The 22128-nt window shown below is 46.5% G+C and overlaps 1 protein-coding gene and 1 pseudogene across 1 annotated transcript in view; one reads left to right on the top strand and one right to left on the bottom strand.

The window, feature by feature from the left end:
• ATP7B (ATPase copper transporting beta) overlaps positions 1–22128 on the top strand; it is a 92543-nt gene that overhangs the window by 2676 nt on the left and 67739 nt on the right. The window lies entirely within an intron of this gene.
• On the bottom strand, positions 20806–20924 carry LOC128830686 (5S ribosomal RNA; annotated as a pseudogene).

Here is a 22128-nt window from a genome sequence, read left to right as displayed (position 1 = left end):
GCTAAGAAAATGGAGAAAAGAATGGGTGCCGGTACACAACCTTGTTTTATGCCAGTTCGGATGACAAAAGGCTCAGAGGTAGAGCCACTGCACAGGATGGAGGCAGTCATCTGGTTGTGGAGGAGTCTTACAATGGTGATAAATTTGCTTGGGCAGCCAGACTTTGACATGATTTTCCACGGAACCTCATGGTTGACAGAGTCGATCAATAAAGGCCATATACATCTCCTGGTGGTGTTCTTGACATTTTTCTTGGATCTGCCTGGCTGCAAAAATCATCTTGGTTGTGCCTCATGATGGTCTGAAGCTGCACTGGGACTTTGGAAGTACTTCCTCTGCAAGAGGGAGCAGGTGATTCAGTAAGATTCTAGTAAGAATCTTCCCAGCGATGGGGAGGAGGGCAATGCTTCGATAGTTGCCACAGTTGGCCTGTCTCCCTTTTTGAAAATGGTGACGATGTTAGCATTACGTAAGTCAGCAGGGGTTTCTTCGGTGCACCAGATTTGAGAAGCAGCAAGTGACGCTTGTTAGTCAATGTTTCTCCCCCTACTTTCAGTATTTCAGCTGATATGCCATCAGGACCTGGTGCTTTATTGTTCTTCATTTGTTTAATTGCTTTGCAGACCTCCTCAGGTGTTAATGGGTTGGCAAGAGTTTCCCAGATTGGGTGCTGAGGGATGGAGTCGATGGTGTCATCAGTCACTGTCCATTCTCTATTTAGAAGCTTTTGGTAGTGTTCCTTCCAGCGCTCTTTGGATTCATTATCTTTAAGAAGGGTACTACCATCTTCAGATCTCCAAGGAGTGAGGCCACATGACCTTGGTCCATACAGGGTCTTTGTCTCTCTCAAAAAAAGCTCCACGTTGTCTTCAGATGCTACCGGTGTGGTGCTCTGCTCTGTTCAATGTTGATAACAGTTGGCTGCATGCGTGTGTTCCCTCTGTGTGCTGCCCCGGCTCTGTGCAGATCGCTGACACAGCAGACTCTGAGAGAACCCCCAATGACCACAGACTCTGATAAGGTACAAAGGCACCCGGCCAGGTTTATTGTCCAACGAAGCACAGTAATAGTTCCCCGCAGACTCTACAGGACATACTACAAATATGTGCCCCCTGACAATGGACCAGCTCAATCAGTGGCGGGACTCTCCACTGCCCCGTAGGCCAGACAAACACGTCCACGTTGTGAACCTGAATTTGTTCCCCTAGTGTCTATTGCTTTTGTGTGGTTTTGTGTGAATGCCAAATGGATGGTGGGAGTGCCCTTTTTTGCTGTAGTTAACTCTTTTTGGGCAACTCCATGTGTTAATGCATCAATTCTAGGTGTAAACCCGCTTAATTTCGGTTTTTTACTTTGAAATTCTTTTTTATTCACTCCCCTGCGATCGAGTTGCAGCTCCTGTCTCCTAATGTGCTCTGTGAACTGTTCCATTTTTTCCTTCATCTGATTTACCAATTCTGTGAAAGTATTGCTTGCTAGTCTTTCCTTCTGTGCACCGTGGATTTTCTTTGCTTTGTCCTCCCACCATTTGTTTTTGATTTCTCGGCTCCTCCTTCAAACTTCAGCTTTGAGCTGAGAAAGAACTTTGCTTCTGACTGGATAGTGGTTGGTTTTGCCAGTTGCAGAAAGCTTTTCTCTTCTGGTCCAAAAAGGCTGTAATCTCAATGCTGTTATTGTTGTCAAACCAGTCCCAATGGCAGCAGGTAGCAAGGCGAATGGTTTCCTCGCAAACCTCATGGATGGTCTGTTTTAGGGCTTCCTAGTCTTCTTCGACACTTGTGTTGTCATTTCCAGGTGTGCATATGGCCAGTTTTTCACTGAGGAGTGTTTGAAAGTTCTCTTGGTGCACTGAGGATTGAAGTCATTGGATGTTTTATTGCCATCTGTGTGATCTGGATTGCTTTCTATGTTTTGCTGCAATCCTGATGGACATGACTGACCTCACCAGGTGCGTGGTCAGTCCAGCAATCATCTGCTCCTCTCATGACACGGGTGATTTAGACATCTCTTAGATCCTGTGTTCTTACAAAGACCTAGGAGGTGCCACTGTTTTGAGTGGGGGTATTGCCAAGTTGTTTTGTACTTGTTGCTTTGAAGATTGTGTTTGTGATCATAAGGTCGTGTTCTGCACATTTGCTGAGTAGAAGGATGCCATTGGAATTGGTCTTGCCCACTCCTTCCTTCACAATGATGCTACTCCATCTCGCCCAACTCTTGCGTTAAAGACCCTTAAGAGGATTGTCTTATTTGGTTTTGGAATGGATAACAAAATTTTATCAAGGTCAGTGTAGAAAGATTCTTTCTGTTCTTCTTCAGCGTCAAGAGTTGGTGCATATGCACAGATGATAGTAGCAAATGACTTATTGACCAATTGGAAACAGAGGGTCATAAGGTGCTCATTGATGCCAATGGGGAGCTCAGTCAGGCGGTTGACTAGAAAGTTTTTGATTGCAAAGCCAACACCGGGTATTTGTCTGTCACTTGCTGGTTTTCCTTTTCCTCTTCCCTCAACTGGCCTTCATCTGCACATCTTGTTTCGCTGTGAGCAGTGATGTCAATGTTGTATCTTGAGAGTTCTTGGGCAACAATTGCTGTTCTGCATTTGGGTCTTTCACTTTTTGATTCATCTAGTAGGGTACGAACATTCCAAGTTGCAAGAAACATTTTTGACCACATTGGGAGTGATCCCTCTGGACACGGTTATCCAGTCAGGTATGATGGGATAGACCAGAATGTATCACTCACACATGATCAAACTAAAGGTAATGTTTCAACACATATAATCTAGTTCTTGCATAATTAGGTTGCCATATTTCAAGTTCTCAAATAGAGGACACTGATGGAAAAGAGGGAGGGGGATCTGGAAGGGCAAGGTGGGGTACAGTTTCTATTGTACAGTTTCTTTCTACCACCCTTACTTCTGCACTGCTGCTAACAGCAGCGCTGCCTTCAGAGCTGGGTGCCCAGCCAACAGCCACTGCTCTTCTGCTCCCCAGCTCTGATGGCAGCGCCGCCACCAGAAGCAACACAGAAGTAAGTGAGGCAATATCATATTTCCCAGACACTTGTTCATATGTCAAAGTCCTCCTGAATGGAGATCGGAGGACCAAAAAAGATGGCATGTCTGGGAAAATCCAGATGTATGGACCTGGTCATAGGCACTGACTCTGTGGGTGCTCCAGCCTTGGAGCACCCATGGGGAAAAAAATAGTGGGTGCTCAGCACCCGCCAGCAGCCCTGTGGTTCAGCTTCTCCCTCCCAGCGCCTCCCGCCCGCCACAATGTTCAGTGACATTCAGGAGGTGCTGCGGGGGAGGGGAGGAGTGGGGGCAGGAAGAGGTGGGGGAGGGAGTGGAGAAGAGGTTTGGAGGAAGGGATGGAGTGGGGGCTGGGCCCGGGGCAGAGAGGGGGTTGACTATCACCTGGGAACTGGGGAAGTTGGCACCTCTGAACCTGGTAAACCTATGCATACTAGAATTCCAGTGTTTGTTTCCTGGATCAAGCTAAGCAATTTCTCACATAGCTAGGAGAAGTGTTGTGTTGCTAAATGTGCTGACTGAATTTGCAAGAAAATTGGAATGTAATGAGAATTAGGGGCAAAGACATAGAATTTAATCTGCAAAAATTCCAGGAATAATATAGAGCCTCTCTAGGGCTTAATTCAGAAGACCTGTCAGTAATGAGACAGCTGTCCATGCGCCTCCTTATGCTGCTCACCAGTGGACTAGAGCACGTGTACATTCTGGTCTAACTCTTCCAGCCCCTGATTCAGACCCAAGTAGAGGAGGGAGTTCCTTTTTTAAAAACAGCAGAGTATGTGGCTGGCAAGAGGAACGGCTGCAAACTGAAAACTGCACATTCTGCCTAATCTTCTATTTTAGGTCCCCTCCTGTATGTGGGAGTTATCGGTCTGATTCATCGCAGACGTTGAAAATTCCAGTATAGGGGGTGGCGAATAAGCCCCCAGGGGGCTTTATGCAATAGAAAATAATCTCAGCAGCTACCAGACAGCTCAACCTCCCTAAACCTCACTACAGTCACAAGATGCTCCCTATTCCAATGGAATACTCCCCTCCCCCTCTAGTACTGCTTGTTTAGATATTACACAATCACTCTCTCACAGGAAGAAGAACAGGAGTACTTGTGGCACCTTAGAGACTAACAAATGTATTAGAGCATAAGCTTTCGTGGACTACAGCCCACTTCTACGGCTGCTACTCTGAAATCTCTCACAGGAGGATTTTTTTCTTTTGGATCAAGCCTCAAAGAAGGCCCATGAGTATTTTCCTATGGAGTTGGTGTCATGGTTACCATCATTCTTCTCAGGGTGCACTGCTGTCCCTTTTCGGAGTCTTGCCATGTGCACCCCCACAGGCACCAGGCCTCGGGCCTTTATCTCTCCTGGGCAGGAATTCTGTGGTTCACCCACACTTAGACCAGGACCTGGGTTTCACCCTATTGGGAACCAACCAGGAATACGTCAGTAGGGCCAACTGGAGTTTGGATCCTGCAGGAATTTCTCTTTGGGAACCTGCGACAGCACCTGATTCAAATGACTCAAAAACAACTTATTCAAAACGAGGCATTATTTAGTCTTTCACCCAAAGGTACAAATGGTACAGGGCCAACATATAAAACAAGAGTCGTACACACATTTCCTTACCTATGTTTTAACCTCACTATCCATAGCTCAAGACGGGACCAACTTATTCTGCGTCTGGGTTGGGAGAAACAGCCTGCACTTTTTACAGAGTGCTCCCTCTATCACTGAGTAAATCTTAGCAGCCTGTCAGCTTTCACAGACATGCTGGAAAGCCTCTCCCAGCTAACCCACACCTGTTCCCTTTTCTAGGGTCTTTGAGGTTTAAGAATCTCCTTTGACCCCCATAGCCTTGGGAAGAGTAACCCATACCCTGGAGGGCCTGGATGGAGCCTGCTAGTTCTCCCCCCAGTTGATGGCCCAGCCGTTCTTATCTTAACTCCTTTGAAGCTGTCTTATCTGTGTCATCTGTCCTGCTTGGTTCCTTACCAGCCCCTTTACAGCCTCCTTTGATTTAATCCTATGCTTCATGTCAGGTAGCAATACAAAATGGAACAAGGACACTGAGTTACATATAAAGAGCAACAGAGGGTCCTGTGGCACCTTTAAGACTAACAGAAGTATTGGGAGCTACCCCTCTGATACTTGACGAGTTACATATAGTATCTATGAGAATAATGCAGATATCTCCCAGTTCACCAACGATAATGCCACATAAAACTTGTATTGTTCTATCAGTTCAGAGAACTGATAATGTTTTTGTTTCTATAGTCCCTCCTGTGGCAGCACTAAAATTGCATCTGATATAAAAGGATAAGTTTCCCCCCCACCCCCACCAATGTGTTAAACATTCTGCTCATTTTTTTTTTTTAATCACAAATTATTTGACTTGTGACTTCAGCCTTTGTGAAAGCTGCAGGGTTGGCAGCCCTAGGGACTGAAGGCACATGTAGCCATGTGTGAACTTATCACAGCGTTTTCAGGGTATTGTTAGTTAATACCTTGAGCATCTCAATGCATGTGTAGCGGGAAAGCTTGTAAATGATTTCCCATTAACTTCAGTGAGAGCAGATTTTGTCTCTGATGTGGTTTTACTTTCTTATCACAGTGAGAAAAGGCCTTTAAAAGGCTTGTCTCTGGAAACCCTGCGTGGCTAAAATGACAGAGGAATTATGCTGGCTCCCACCCTCTTCTGCAAGCGTATAAAATTTTGCATTGGAACATTTTTGAAGATACTGTAGACCAAATGCTGTGGGAGGCTGAGCCCCATTATAGCTGATCTTTAGATAGGCCTCTGTTACTAAACAACTTTCCCTCGAAATTTTCTTTGTACTGAGTGGGCTACAAACGCCATTGAACACTACATTTGTGTCCTGGGGCAAGCTTACACTTTTTTTGTTTGTTTTTTGAAGTCTTCTTACTGTACTAATGTGTGCATGTGAGAGGGATGTGCACAGGGGTGTGTGTGAGAGGGGGTGTACATGGGGAGGTGGGCATGAGAGGGGTGTGCACAGGGTGTAGGAGTGTGCACATGTGTATACAGGGAAGTTTCAGAGTAACAGCCGTGTTAGTCTGTATCCGCAAAAAGAAGAACAGGAGTACTTACAACAGAAAAACTTCAAAAACAGACTCCAAAGAGAGACTGCAGAGCTAGAATTGATATGCAAACTAGACACAATCAACTCCGGTTTGAATAAGGACTGGGAATGGCTGAGCCATTACAAACGTTGACTCTATCTCCCCTTGTAAGTACTCTCACACTTCTTATCACACTGTCTGTACTCGGCTAGCTTGATTATCACTTCAAAAGTTTTTTTTTTCTCTTAATTAATTGGCCTCTCAGAGTTGGTAAGACAACTCCCACCTGTTTATGCTCTCTGTATGTGTGTATATATATCTCCTCATTATATGTTCCATTCTATATGCATCCGAAGAAGTGGGCTGTAGTCCACGAAAGCTTATGCTCTAATAAATTTGTTAGTCTCTAAGGTGCCACAAGTACTCCTGTTCTTCTTTTTGTGTATACAGGGAGCTTCCCTAAGGTGCCCCCTCAGTATCATACATTAATTCTCATCACTGCCATTTGCGGGGTCCTAGAGGAAAGTGATTAGTTCTGTAGCAGGCAGCCCTAGGAGCCTGGCCAGGAGTCCGTGTGTGTGTGGGGCGGGGGGGGGGGAGGGGGGGGCGCGGTGTCTGACTGCACCTCCCCTGGGTCTGGGATTTCAGAGCCCCAATCTGGACGCTCTCAGGATGGGGCCCAGGCTGCAGCTCCCGCCAGCAGCAGCAATTGCTGAGTGGAAACCAACTGGGTGTCGGTGCTATGGCCCTAACAAGTCGCAGCTCTGGAGTCTCCACTGTCCTGGGATGGTACCGCAGAGCCCATCCAGGCTTTCACCTCAACTCCTGCACAAGGGGTATTCAGGTGCCTCGTCTCCTCACAGCCAGATTGAGTGTGTCCCTGAGACTGGAAACACTTCCATTCCTCCCACAGCAAGGAGACGGGCCACGGCAGGCGGGGGCAGTTCAGGGTCTTAAAGGGTCACACCATGTCCCTGCTGGGACTGCACAGAGGAGACGTGAGTGGAACCGTTTTTGACTTGCGCAGTGTATACAAGATTGCTGCATGTGCACACAGTTGATAGAGGACTGGTTACTAAGGCCCTCATCCTGAAATTAATTCCATGCAGTTAGATCCCTTTTACGTCCATTGAAACCAGTGGGGATCTGCTTGGGCACAGGAATCCATGCCCAGGGCCGGGGGCGCTGGAACAGTTTTTATAGTGGGGGTGCTGAGAGCCATTGATCCAAACTGTAAACCCTGTATCTGATGGAAACCGCTTCAAGCCAGGGGGTGCAGCAGCACCCCTAGTGCCAGCACCTATGCCCATGGAGCTCTTTGCAGGATTGGGGCCTAAGACTCTGGAGAAAAATGTGTATTTTATTAGTTCCTAAATTCAGTGCATGCAAATAACTTGATAAGATAAAGCCACTGGTCGGTAATCAAACACCGAAAAATTGAAGTAATTGCATGCAAGTATATTCATATGACAGTCATGTGGCCTTTAATACTTGGTTGTACAATTGAGTGCTTTCTTTGCTCACTGTGTGCATTACAATACTGTGAACTTAGGCATTTCTACAGGGATGCACTCTTAGCTTCCAAAATGCATGGGACTGTATGTAACAGGAGGAGTTTTAGTTCATTTGAGTACACAGTAAGTTGTTTTTTTATATATATATATATCTTTTGACTGTGCATTACAGCTGCTTATTGTATAATTGTTGTTAGATGCATAGCATCATGAGTATACGTAGCATCGTGCAGAAAGCAAACTGTGCCATTTAAGAAGCTCTTTGCTCCGAAGGGCTTATAGTTTAAGGCCCACACTGGGACAGTACAGAACAATACAAAACCAAGGACAGAGAAGTGGGGGTGTAAAATGTAAAATGAGAACTGTGTATTTAGGAAGAAATTTAGCTGGTGTGGTTTTTACTAGTATGTTGTGATTATGTTAAGTTACTGAACACAATAAATGCTGGTAAAAATCATTTTTTTAGTCAGGCTTATTTAGAGACAGATTCTACTTCTAGCTGAGCCAGAGTAAATCTGAAGTAAGTTGAACTGAAGCCAATGGAGATATTTGGGGCTAAGGACATGTGTACACTACAAACTTTTGCTGATGCAAGTTATGTTGGCATAAAGCCAGTGTATATTGCTTGTGCATGTGCATTCTTGGCTCCTCGCATTGGTGCTGCACATACTCACCAGGAGTGCTTGTTTTGATGCACAGTGCGGTGCGACATGGGTAGGTATCCCAGTGTCCAACTTGCCGCCATCTAGTGCACTGTCTGTTGGGAAGTTTTGACTAGGGTTACCATATTTTGTGCCTCCCAAAGGAGGACACTCCACGGGGCCCCGGTCCCGCCCCCTCCCCAACTCCGCCCCCTCCCCAAAGTCTCCGCCCCCTCCCCTGCTTCCCGCGAACATTTGAGTCGCGGGAAGCCTGAAGCAGGTAAGGGGGAGTGTGGGGGGAGGAGGCGCGGCCCAGGCTGTCCCCGGCCCTGGGGTGCCGGCCCCGGGCCCGGCCCCCGGCCCACCACCCCCGGCCCGCCCAGCACTGTGGTCCCCGTCCCGGCCTCCGGGCCGAGCACCCCCGACACCACACCGCCGGTCCCCCGGCCTGGCCCCCGGCACCGCCGGCCCGGCCCCCGAGCCCCCGGCCCGGCCCCGCCGGCGCCCCTGAGCCCCCGGCCCCGGTGGAGCCCCCGAGCCCCCAGCCCGGCCCCGGCGGAGCCCCCGCGAAGCCCCCAAGCTCCCGGCGGAGCCCCCAAGCCCCCGGCCCCGGAGCCCCCGGCCAGGCACCGCACCGCCGGCCTGGCCCCGGAGCCCCCGGCCAGGCACCGCACCGCCGGCCCGGCCCCGCCGGAGCCCCCGGCCCAGCCCCCAAACCCCTGGCCCATCCCGGCCCCCAAGCCCCCGGCCCGACCCCCGAGCACCCGCACCGCCGGCCGGCATGTCCCGATTTTCCCGGACATGTCCGGCTTTTTGGGCTTTCCCCCCGGACGGGGATTTGGAGCCCAAAAAGCCGGACATGTCCGGGAAAATCCAGACGTATGGTAACCCTAGTTTTGACAATGCATTGTGGGGCAGAAACACAGGGGTGACTGGGACTCTGGGCTCAAGTTCCCATCATGCAACTTTCTCCACCTTATTATGACCATCTCTATCCCATAATTTTCACACCTATTTTTAAAATCCCATGAACCTCAAATTGGAGGAGGGGGGGGCCAGGCCCCACTGCGGGACACAGCATGTATTCTGGTAGAGTGAGAAGCTTTAGGGGAAAAAAAAAAAAACAACCTTACTGCGCACATTTTACCCACAGCAACAAATAATGTTCATGTCCATTTTAGTTATACACACTGACCTGTGAGAGCCATAGTTGATGTGTATATGTGAAGCTGTGATTGTCCTTACTGTCCCCTGGTGTGGAGTGGTGGGGTAGGGATGCAGCCCTGATGCCATGTGGAATGGTGGGGCTGGTGTCGAGAGGTGCTATACTGGACTTCTGCATGGACTGCAAAGGGAGGTGAGCCTGTGATTGTTGAACCTGTAGGTCCACAAGAGCCTGCAGCTTGCTGCCGAAGAAACCCCATTATGTCCTGCTGCATCTCCCACTCCTCTTCCTGCTGGGACACCTGGGCTTTTCTCTTCTCCACTCTTTGCTCCCCTAAAGTGTTAAATAAGATGTACTTATTGACACTTCTGCTTCTGAGTGCTTGTGCACGGCACCACTCACAGCACCAGCCACGGGGAGCATGGCCCTCTGCGGTGAGGAAATTGAAGAGGGGATTTCTAAGTTATATGAAACTATGAGCATAAGGCAATGGTGGCATTGAACATTGGTACCATTTTCTGCAAGTGGTAGTGCTTTTAGCTGGTATCTCACTTCTGAGGGTAACAAAGGCACAGAGAACGCAGCTGCTACTAGCATCCAAAGCTTTCTGGGTCTATATGTTGGTAGCCTGTGTACTGAAAAAAGCAACAGAGAGTCCTGTGGCACCTTTAAGACTAACAGATGTATTGGAGCATAAGCTTTCGTGGGTGAATGCCCACTTCGTCGGATGCATGTGACATGCATCCGACGAAGTGGGCATTCACCCACGAAAGCTTATGCTCCAATACATCTGTTAGTCTTAAAGGTGCCACAGGACTCTCTGTTGCTTTTTACAGATCCAGACTAACACGGCTACCCCTCTGATACTTGTGTACTGAAATGGTCCCTGCCGAAGTTATCACTGACAGGAGTGGGAAAGTGTCCTGGTGTGGATGAAGAAATAAGGTGGCCATCCCTAGAAATCTTTGGGACTCGATTACAGATTATTTCCATGAAAGCTTCATTGTGATCTCTCAGAAGGATTCAGGGAACATCCCTGTGAACGTAAACAAACTGCTCTGCATGCCACCTCCCCTTCCCTGCTAAATCTAGAGGGGAATAAAAAGCAGATAACTCTATTTCTTTTTATGTACCACTACCTCTTCTAGTATGAGTAAGTTAATGAAAAGTCAATAGTTGTGTCCGGTTAAGTTGGGGGCACCATCACTGTAATGGGAAATAAATTTACACACTTACCTGAGGTTCTTTCCCCTGCACTGGGCTCACGTGTGCTCGACTGCTGGGACTGACTGGACTGTGGTGGAGCCTCAAACAGCTCTGGCTCACGGCATAGTTGGATCCCCCTGTCATTTGTCCCCCATCCTCCTCCTCTTCCTCGTCCTCACAGTTCATGGCAGGAGCCTGACTTGGGCTTCTGAGGTATCCATGGTGGTCTTTGGGGTGGTGGTGGTGTCTCTGCCAAGTATTGCATGTGGCTCTTTGTAAAAATGGCAGGTCTGTAGCTTGGCATCAGATCCCTATTGGCTTCTCTGGCCTCTTCCTTGGTTTTCACCCGGCACTGTTGCTGATCTTTGTTGTACCCCTTCTTTTGCCTCCCCCATGCCATCTGCTCATAGATGTCCATGTTTCTGTGGCTGGTCCATAGTTGTGCTTGCACAGCCTCTTCTCTCCACTGCCCCAGGAGATCCAATATCTCTGTTTGCTCTAAGCCGAAACATGTCTGGAGCATGTAGCCAGCCTGGTCAGCTGGGCAGTTGCACACAGCAACTAGGTGTGTTTGCTAAGCTGGACAATCAGGAAAAGACATTTCAAAAATTCGTGAGGTTGTAAAGCAGGGGTGGGCTTCTGGTCTCTGTGAACGCTTGGCAGCGGAGTTCACAGTTATGACCAGAGCGGTCAGTATCTGGCATTGTGGGATGGCTGCTGGAGGACTGTTAGGATTGACATAGGTAATGTAATGTAATTGGCATAGGTTCTGTAATTTTCACTCCATGCATCTGAAGAAGTGAGGTTTTTTTACCCATGAAAGCTTATGCCCAAATAAATCTGTTAGTATTTAAGGTGCCACTAGACTCCTTGTTGTTTTTATAGGTAATGTAGTGTCTACATTTGTGCTGCATTGCCCTCTGTGCATCAACCCTGGCTCAGTGCCTCTCGGGCAGGTGGTGTTAATATGTCGGCATAATGGAGAGCTGTCAAGACTACTTCCCCACTCTGAACTTTAGGGTACACATGTGGGGGCCTGCATGAAAACTTCTAAGCTTAACTACCAGCTTAGATCTGGTCCGCTGCCACCACTCCCAATGTGCTAATTCCCTTCCCTGGGTAGCCTTGAGAGACTCTTCACCAATTCCCTGGTGAATACAGATCCAAACCCCTTGGATCTTAAAACAAGGAAAAATCAATCAGGTTTTTAAAAAGAAGGCTTTTAATTAAAGAAAAAGGTAAAAATCATCTCTGTAAAATCAGGGAAATAACTTTACAGGGTAATCAAACTTAAAGAGCCCAGAGGACCCCCCCTCTTGCATTAGGTTCAAAGTTACAGCAAACAGAGGTAAACACCCTAGTAAAAGGTACATTTACAAGTTGAGAAAACAAAGATAAAACTAACACGCCTGGCCTGGCTGTTTACTTACAAGTTTGAAATGAGAGACTTGTTCAGAAAGATTTGGAGAGCCTGGATTGATGTCTGGTCCCTCTCAGTCCCAAGAGCGAACAACCCCCAAAACAAAGAGCACAAACAAAAGCCTTCCCCCCACCAAGATTTGAAAGTATCTTGTCCCCTTATTGGTCCTTTGGGTCAGGTGTCAGCCAGGTTACCTGAGCTTCTTAACCCTTTACCGGTAAAAGGATTTTGGAGTCTCTGGCCAGGAGGGATTTTATAGTACTGTACACAGGAGGGCTGTTACCCTTTCCTTGATAGTTATGACAAGAGCTGACATCGATGGGTGGCAAATTTAAGAGTAGATGCATGTATAACTAGGTCAATGCAAGGCAGCTTACATTGACCTAAGTTTGTAGTGTAAACCAGGCTTTACAGTGTATATCTGAGAGCAGAAGTTGGCCTTTGTTTATGATCAGGAGATGCAATAAGAAGTTAAACAATTTGTGTCTACACAGGATTTTGGTGAAAGATTCCTATTAAAAAAACGTTCAATTCTGTTAATATAGAATTTAAAAGACCTGATCCTGAAACCTTTGCTAACGTAAGTTATTCTTATTCAAGGTGTCCCATTTGTACTCACCTGGTTGGGTAAAAGGCTCAGCAGTTAGGTTTCAATCTATGAGGTGCAGAGTGTCTTCACTAATTAATGCTTGATCTGTTCTGCTAAACTGTCACTCAACAGAACAAAGGTTTTTGAGGGGGGAGGTTGCTAGTTTTTTCGGGGAGGAGATATTTTGAGGGGAACAGGAACGTTTCACACCAATCCAGTGTAGATACAGGTTTGAATTCCCCACTTATATCCGTCCCCTTTGCACTAATCAGGAGGTGCAAAAGAGCCAGAAAGTGGCCACAGATCTGGCCTGCAGAGAATTCCCTTTTGTTAGTGCAGGTGTGCCATATCTGGGCCCTGCACCGCTCTTTCCCCTCCCTCCATCCACCATGGGTGCAGGTTCAATTAAGGACTCTGCATCTGCATTTGTGATATAAATTAGAGGTGCTAGGAAGCAGCTCACTGAACTCCCAGACCAGGTTACAAGACACACACCTTCTCTTCTCTTGCATCAAGCAAAGCTGAGACACTGGAGGAAATCTATCCCCTAAACTAGTTAATCCCAGTATTTCAGTTTCATTCGGGGTTGAGGGCAGTGAGGCACCGCAGGATCAAGCCGTTCTACTGAATTGCAGAATGCAAAGGTTTTGACTAAAAATGACTTGGGAGGAAAAGGGAATTGTCCCTCTTCCACAGAACAGAGCTAGGTGAACTTTGGAAAATTCATTGCTTCCCTGAGAATTGGACACTGTATCAGTTTGGGGGGCGGGGGGGGGGGAGTGTTTCCCTTTTCCCAAGCTTGCAACATGTTTAACTCTTCAGACTCAGATTTCCTAAAAGATGTCCCTATGTGGTAATTCAATCAATCAATTCTATTTTGTAGTGAGCTTTTGCTTTCATAAACTAATATGTACATAGCAGCAAATATCCTGGGCGTATAAAATCATTATCAGGAACATTCACGTGAAACTAGTTTCAATTCAAAAATTTGATGTAATACGTGTGCTTCAGGGACTTGCTCGGTATTGTTGTTTTTTGTAGGAACTGCAAGATGTTCCTCGAGGAGCCTGTTTTTATGAGTAGATGGACCTGTCTTGCTTAAAACTAGTGGCTGCTTCTGCAGAAGTTAACTAACTATGCTAATACATTCATCCCTATCATGAATAAATTGGAATATGACCAAGAGGCTGCTAGACAGCTCTCTAACACCACATTCTACAGGCCATTATCCTCTGATCCCACTGAGGATTACCTAAAGAAACTACACCATCTGCTAAAAAAACTCCCTGACAAAGCACAGGAATAAATCTGTACAGACACATGCCTAGAACCCCGACCAGGGGTATTCTATTTGCTACCCAAGATCCATAAACCTGGAAATCCTGGACGCCCCATCATCTCAGGCATTGGCACCCTAACATCAGGCTTGTCTGGTTATGTGGACTCTCTCCTCAGACCCTACGCTACCAGCACTCCCAGCTATCTTTGAGACACCACTGACTTCCTGAGGAAACTACAATTCATCGGTGATCTTCCAGAAAACACCATCCTGGCCACTATGGACGTAGAAGCCCTCTACACCAATATTCCACACAAAGATGGACTACAAGCTATCAGGAACAGTATCCCCGATAATGTCACAGCTAACCTGGTGGCTGAACTTTGTGACTTTGTCCTCACCCACAACTATTTCACATTTGGGGACAAGATATACCTTCAAGTCAGCGGCACTGCTATGGGTACCTGCATGGCCCCACAGTATGCCAACATTTTTATGTCTGACTTAGAACAACGCTTCCTTAGCTCTCGTCCCCTAATGCCCCTACTCTACTTGCGCTACATTGATGACATCTTCATCATCTGGACCCATGAAAAAGAAGCCCTTGAGGAATTCCACCGTGATTTCAATAATTTCCATCCCACCATCAACCTCAGCCTAGATCAATCCACACAAGCGGTCCATTTCCTGGACACTACTGTGCTAATAAGTGATGGTCACATAAATACCACCTTATACCGGAAACCTACTGACCGCTACACTTACCTACATGCCTCCAGCTTCCATCCAGGACACACCACACGATCCATTGTCTACAGCCAAGTTCTAAGATATAACCGCATTTGCTCCAATCCCTCAGATAGAGACAAGCACCTACAAGATCTCTATCAAGCATTCTTAAAACTACAATACCCATCTGCTGAAGTGAAAAAACAGATTGACAGAGCCAGACGAGTACCCAGAAGTCACCTCCTACAAGACAGGCCCAACAAAGAAAATAACAGACCACTAGCTGTCACCTTCAGCCCCCAACTAAAACCTATCCAGCGCATCATCAGAGATCTACAACCTATCCTGAAAGATGATCCTTTACTCTCACAGATCTTGGGAGATAGACCTGTCCTCGCTTACAGACAACCCCCCAACCTAAAGCAAATACTCACCAGCAACCACACATCACTGAACAAAAACACTGACCCAGGAACCTATCCTTGTAACAAAGCCTGATGCCAACTCTGTCCACATATCTATTCAAGTGACATCATCATAGGACCTAATCACATCAGCCATACCATCAGGGGCTCGTTCACCTGCACATCTACCAATGTGATATATGCCATCATGTGCCAGCAATGCCCCTCTGCTATGTACATTGGCCAAACCGGACAGTCTCTACGCAAAAGAATTAATGGACACAAATCTGACATCAGGAATCATAATACTCAAAAAACAGTGGGAGAACACTTTAACCTGTTTGGCCATTTAATGACAGACCTGCGGGTGGCTATCTTACAACAGAAAAACTTCAAAAACAGACTCCAAGGAGAGACTGCTGAGCTGGAATTGATATGCAAACTAGATACAATCAACTCAGGATTGAATAAGGACTGGGAATGGCTGAGCCATTACAAACATTGAATCTATCTCCCCTTGTAAGTATTCTCACACTTCTTATCAAACTGTCTGTACTGGGCTATCTTGATTATCACTTCAAAAGTTTTTTTCTCTTACTTAATTGGCCTCTCAGAGTTGGTAAGACAACTCCCACCTGTTCATGCTCTCTGTGTGTGTGCATATATATCTCCTCAATATATGTTCCACTCTATATGCATCCGAAGAAGTGGGCTGTAGCCCACGAAAGCTTATGCTCTAATAAATTTGTTAGTCTCTAAGGTGCCACAAATACTCCTGTTCTTCATCCCTATCTGTTACTTCAGCACTACCCAGTATATACTGTCAGTTGCTATGTGACACATAGCAACCCAGTTTCTGCACACAGTTCTACCAGCAGTGATGGTGAAAAGTTTTTTTTTTTCCCATTCATCTTTTACAACCCTACATACAGAACCAATTGTAATATATTAATGTGCAGGATGATTTGTGGTGCCATGAAAATATATGGCATCTAACAAGCTGGGACTCCATTATAGCCCAAGTCTTTTCACTAAGGATTTCTCCTCATTAGGAGCTAATGGGGCATGGATCAGCATTCATGTTGTACTCCCCATCAGTACCTGGCCCAGGCTGAGGAAGCTAATATACAACCAGCGGACCAAATTTGGTGATGAATCCTGGTCACATGCCACCTGAGGCATGTTGCACATACGCCAAGAAGGTTAAACCAGTAAACAGTCACATTAAGCAAGCAGTTAGCTTTGTTGGTTTATAGTTATTACACACTAATACTAGATTGTACCTTATCTTGGTCTATTTTCAATTAATATGTTGTCATGATTCCTAGCCCAGAGAAGAAACTAATCATTTACAAAAATATTATACAGTATTGTGATGTGTTGCTCAGGTCATGTAGAACTGTGAACTGCTGCGATCACAGGCGCCGACTTTCCAAAGTGCCACGGGGTATTCAATCGCTGGCTCTGCCCCAGGTTCCACCCCCACTCCACTCCACCTCTTCCCCAAGGCCCCACCCACACCCCTCCTCTTCCTGTCCCCGCTCAACCCCCGCCCTTCTTCTTCCCATCCAGTTCCTCCCCCGACCACACCGTGTCCTCGCTCCTCCCCCCTCTCTTCCAGCCTCCTGCACACTGCGAAACAGCTAGTTGTGGCGGGTGGGAGGTGCAGGGAGGAAGGGGGAGGCGCTGATCCACTGGGCCTGCTGACAGGCAGGAGGCACTGGGGGAGGGTGGAGGGTAGCTGATATGGGGGCTGCCAGTGGCTGCTCACCACCCACCATTTTTTCTTCGTGGGTGCTCCAGCCCCAGACCACCCACGGAGTTGGCACCTGTGGCTGTGTTACCACGCTGCCACAACAAGAGTGAGCTTTGCTGCTTCTAAGCTATGAGTCAGTAATAGAGGTCATGGATTCCGTGATTTTTATGAGACCTCTGTGACTTAATGAAAATTCCAGTAATTCATCTCCACAGTGACGGGGCTCAGGCTTCAATAAATCCATGGTTTATTGTTTATTGTCTGCATCCTGTCTGTGACTTTTAATAAAAATACCTGTGCCAAAATCATAGCCTTAGCTATGAGTCATTGCTCTACCACACCAGGTTGTCTCCCTTGTTAGCAAACTCCTCAGGACTCTGCCAGTCCAAACCTTGCCTTGCAGGTCAGTGAACCCCAGTTCCCAAATTCCCCAAAGAGGTTTTTCTGCTGTGTCCAGTCTCTCTCAATGGACCCTCACAGAAGTTATCAAGTTTGCTGTCTCCAGAGAGACAGAACACATGCCAGCCTGTTAGTTTGGTTGAGGTTTTATCCTTCAGCACTGAGGTGTTTTCTGTAATAAAACAAAACTAAGTTTCAAGAGGCAGGAAGGCTTCCTGAGGGTAGTCTCCATCAATATTAAACGGCTATCTTCCCTCACTTGCTTGCCTAATGGCTTTGTTGTACTTTTCTTGTTAATGTGCTTTTCATTGCCTTTGTCTCACCTTGCTTAATTTATAGTGGAGATGCAGTCAAGCCTGCAAAACAACATTCCTTTGTCTAGGACAAGATGGAGTTAGGCACTGCCTGCCAAACACATTTTAGGAACGTATTTCCAGCACACATCCATAATTCTTTATACATCACTTGTACATATGTGATGAAGTGGGAATGTTCTTAATGCTTTCTCTGAATACTGTGAGTGCCTCAGTTTCCCCTATGTATTACTCAGATATCTAGGTGGTAGAATAAGGGTATGTGATCATTGCAGAGACCTCTAGAGGGCATGGGTGACTGCCAACTGGCTGCCTGGACACAGAGAATGGCCAACTCTCTGTATACTGGCAACTGATGGCCGGAGCCTGTCCTCTGCAAGGAGCCAGCCGAAGGGGTTGGAGAACAAAGAGACCAGGTGACCTGCTTGCCTAGGAAAGAGCCAAAGCATGGCAGTGGGGCTGCTGAGTGTGACTGAGGCTGGGCTGTTGGAAGGATACTCCTGGAGGGATTCTGCGCCTATGCGGGGGCGCAGAATTCATATGGCCTGCATTTTTCTGTGCCCCCTATGCAGAAAAACGCAAAAAAAAAATCTGCTGGGGGATATGCGCCTCTTCCCCAGAAGCCCAGGCAGCTTGTCTGTTCTGGTGTGCCTGGAGCAGCCTTAGAGACAGGGGTGCGGCCTGGGCGTGCATACCTGTGTGATCACTGTCGGGGGTGGGGGGGCAGGGCTGGGTGTACGTGCGTGCCAAAAAGTGAGCGAGAGAGAGAGAGAAATCTGTCCCCCTTTGCGACTGCAGCTCCCTGGCGTGTAAGGATAGGGCTTTTTATTATGCACGAGGTAGGCTAGAGGCACAGATGAAGCAGCCTGCCTGAGTTAATTGATCTCATTCTCTGAGGCACAAATGTAGCACCCTGACTGTGTAGTAAAGTTGTTAAAGTTACTGTTGATGGTTAATTGATCTCATTCTCTGAGGCAGAAATGTAGCAGCCTGCCTGTTGTTCCTATTGTTAGTTAACTGTTCCCATTCTCAGTCAATTCCCCCAGGAGCATTAAAACCGATGAAAGTTTTAAGGCTCCTACATTGCCAGAGTGATGTAAAGGAGTCTGATTATAAAAAACAGTAAGGGAATCCTCAGCTAGGAAGATCTCTGTGATTTCTCACTTTTTTTTCCTGTGTCAAAGTGGCACAATGGGGTTAGATTACAGCTCAGGATTTATTTTACTGACCTGTTTAAAAAAAAAAAAAGACTTTGAGGGCAAATAAAACATTTACCAAGCAGCCAATAAAATGTCAGGACAATCAGAACCAAGCACTTCCCAGAATATCCAGCCAGGTCCAGGACAATGATTAGCAAAACTGTATGACTTTCATGTGTGAAAGTCTGAGCAATTTAAAATGACATTCAACTCCCCCCCCCCACGCCTCCGTTTGGTGTTCTGTAATGTAAATTTAAATGAAAATCCAGGATTGTAAGTGGAATGCAGAGTATTAGTTACCAGGTGTTTTTCACTTAACTTTCATGTGTTTGGGAAATGCTGAATAGTTATTGTGACTTTTTTCTGTATTGTAGTTTAAATAAATTACCAAAACGATTGAAATGGGTGTGATTATATTGCATTAGTTTGACAAAAAGAAAAATGCAGAATTTTGCATTTTTTGCTGCAGAATCCCCCCAGGAGTAGAAGGAGTTAGTCTGCTGGTTTGGGACTCGGGGAGAGACCTCTGGGCTCTGGATCCCCCCTCTCCAAGATGGACTTTGCTGTAACTTCCTGCTTTCTATGCTAACAAGATCTGTTCTACACCATGTTCCCATTGACTAATAAACCCTTCTGTTTTTCAATGCTGGCTGAGAGTCACTGCTGACTGCGGAGGTGGGGTGCATGGCTCTTTTTGGAATGGTGTAAGCAGTGGTGCAATTTCTTGCCGGTACTGCACTCATGGGAGGGACACAACGGAGGGGCACGTGACCTTCCCATGTGACTCCTCCATGCCCCAGCCTGGGGCCCCCACGCTCTCCCCGTCCCCTCCAACACCCCCCCCCTTTGTATATGCAAGCATCAACATGCTTAACTACTCACTTTCCACCCAAATATGTAGTATTCAGTCTGATTATGCAGAATATGGGAGTTGAGTGAGGAGCCATTTCAGCATATGTCTGACTTATTTAAAGACAATTTTTAAGTAGAACTGTATCCTAAACTGCTTTATGGTATTGTACCCAAACACTGCATTTCAATGGGGGATTCAACTTCCTTTATAGGAACAGCCTCCTGAAACTCTTACCAGTCCACAAAAGTGGTCCATAGTCATGCAAATAGCCTCATTGTCTTCAATGGGATTGATCAAATGATTAAGGGTTTACAGAATTAGGTTCCAAGTTTGTAAATTGTTCTGGACAAAACTAACAATGCCTGAGCTGTCAGATCAGAAGGAGCTTCATTCGAATAAAGGTGGGCAGATGTGTGATAAGTCTTAGCTCCATTGCATACATCACATCACACAATAATATTAATGACCCGTGTATTACCAGTTTGCATATGACACCTTATGTGACATCTTTTAGATACAGTTTATGACAACAGTGAGCTGTGGCCAGGCGTATGTAAAACCTGATGAGTTATGGTACGGTGTGCCCTCAGCCAGTTGGCATCTGCGGGGCTCCTGCGTCACAAGTATGCGACTTAAACAGCAAATGTCATATGGCCCAATTGTTCTCATGTGGATTATTCTTATAGGGACTATAAACTCTGTACACTTGCACTTCTGCAGTGTCCTTTGCACTGTTCCATCAGAGGGCTCCCTGCTTCTACGAGCTGCTCTGGCAGAATTGGCAGTGGATTTGAACCATAGATCAAGAGAGAGCACGGGGGGGAGAAATTTGCCAAAGCAAGAGCCATCCTCAGGGAGGCTCGGTAACTCTGTCTTCTGGCCTATGCTCCCTTTCAGAGCAACACTGCCATGGGCTGTCCCTGACCCACCTCAGTGGGTAGGTTGCATAATTCAGATTGGGAGGCTTTCCAGTCATAAGAATGACACTCACAACACTAACACCCACTTTTCCTCAATAAACCTCTACAGAAAAGAAAAGGAGTTAAACATCAAAAGCAAACACCTTGCCCTAAGCAGAACTTTACCCTGAAAAGGAAGATATGCCAGAGACTCCATGAAATCCCCTCATAGAATTATAGAACGTTAGAGTTGGACGAGACGTCAGGAGGTCATCTAGTCCAACCCCCTGCTCAAAGCAGGACCAACCCCAACTAACTCAGTGCCTACAGCACCTGGGATTCCCAGGCGGTCACCCATCCAAGTACTAGCCAGGCCCAGGACGGTTTACCTTCTGAGATTGGATGGGACTGGGGGTGTTTGGTCCAGTATCGCTGTAGGTCACTATGACATTGCAACTGCTATTGACTTTATGTGCAAGGTGCTCAGATACTGTGGTAATAAAACCCTAAAACAGATGCATAGATAGAATGAGTTTCTGTGAAGTTTTTCTTCTTTTCCATCCATGGAGATAGAGAGGATGATTTGGCCCATGCTAGAGACAGATGTGAGTCACATCACTTAATGCACTGCTGGAAGTGCTGAGATACAATGGCAATGAACATGTTAAGAACCTATATAGAACAGAATTTGGAAAAATCACATTATGCATGTAACAAGAGAAGTTAATAGCAGCAGAGTTTATTTCCAGTAGTTGGCAGCATAAGATAGCAAGAAGGAAGAGATAAAATAAATTTGTCTTGATCTTGCTTTTACATGCATCTAGTTCTGCTGGATTGTTCAACATATTGGCTTGTTATATTTTAGAAAAAGCGTTCACAATGCAAATGCAAGGTGGTGTTATGGCTGTCTTTTGAAACAAAGATATCTGTGCTGTATATAACTAAAATAGATTTTATTACATTGGGATTTATGTAGAGATTCCATAACTTGACTGGGATTAGGCATTGGTTATAGAACTAAGAAACTGGGGTCTTGAGTCTAACACTAAAAATGTATAGCAAATTCCTTACCAACTTGTGTAGTGAAGGTAGGCTGTGTTATGTGTGCATGTCTGGCTCATATTGCTACATAGTGAATGTGGGTGGCTCCCATCAGGTGCGCCTTAAGGGTGAAATTACCCCTATGCAGAGGGCCAGCACAAGACTTCTGCCCCACTTAAGCCCCACATGAAGCATAGGCTTTATGCTGGCAATCTGCACAGGGTAAATTTCATTAAAATTAGGCTGGGCTTCACAAGAGCCATTATTGGTACCAGCTATTGGTAGAGCCATTACTACTCACCCCTTTAATTTAATAATCTGCTGAACCAGACATCCCGTTTAATTAAAATAAAAAATAACCCTTTGTGATGGATTATCACCCCAAGGATGCTGTCTGGAAGCCCATGAGAAACTGCTGTGCCCCTCTAACCACTCAGTTAGACTGGCCCTGTTCACACTGCTTTCCTTGGTTGGAGATGCAGCCAGCCTCACCCAGGCCCTGTTATCACCCAACATGACAGTTGGTGGCACCACACACTCAAACTGGGCTACCAGAGTGCCAACAGCAGACGCCAGCCAGTTTCCCACCTCTCCAGGATCGCA

This window comes from Malaclemys terrapin, chromosome 1 (genome assembly GCF_027887155.1).
Source record: "Malaclemys terrapin pileata isolate rMalTer1 chromosome 1, rMalTer1.hap1, whole genome shotgun sequence".
Lineage (NCBI taxonomy): Eukaryota > Metazoa > Chordata > Testudines > Emydidae > Malaclemys > Malaclemys terrapin.
This window is presented reverse-complemented; position numbering and strand designations above follow the sequence as displayed.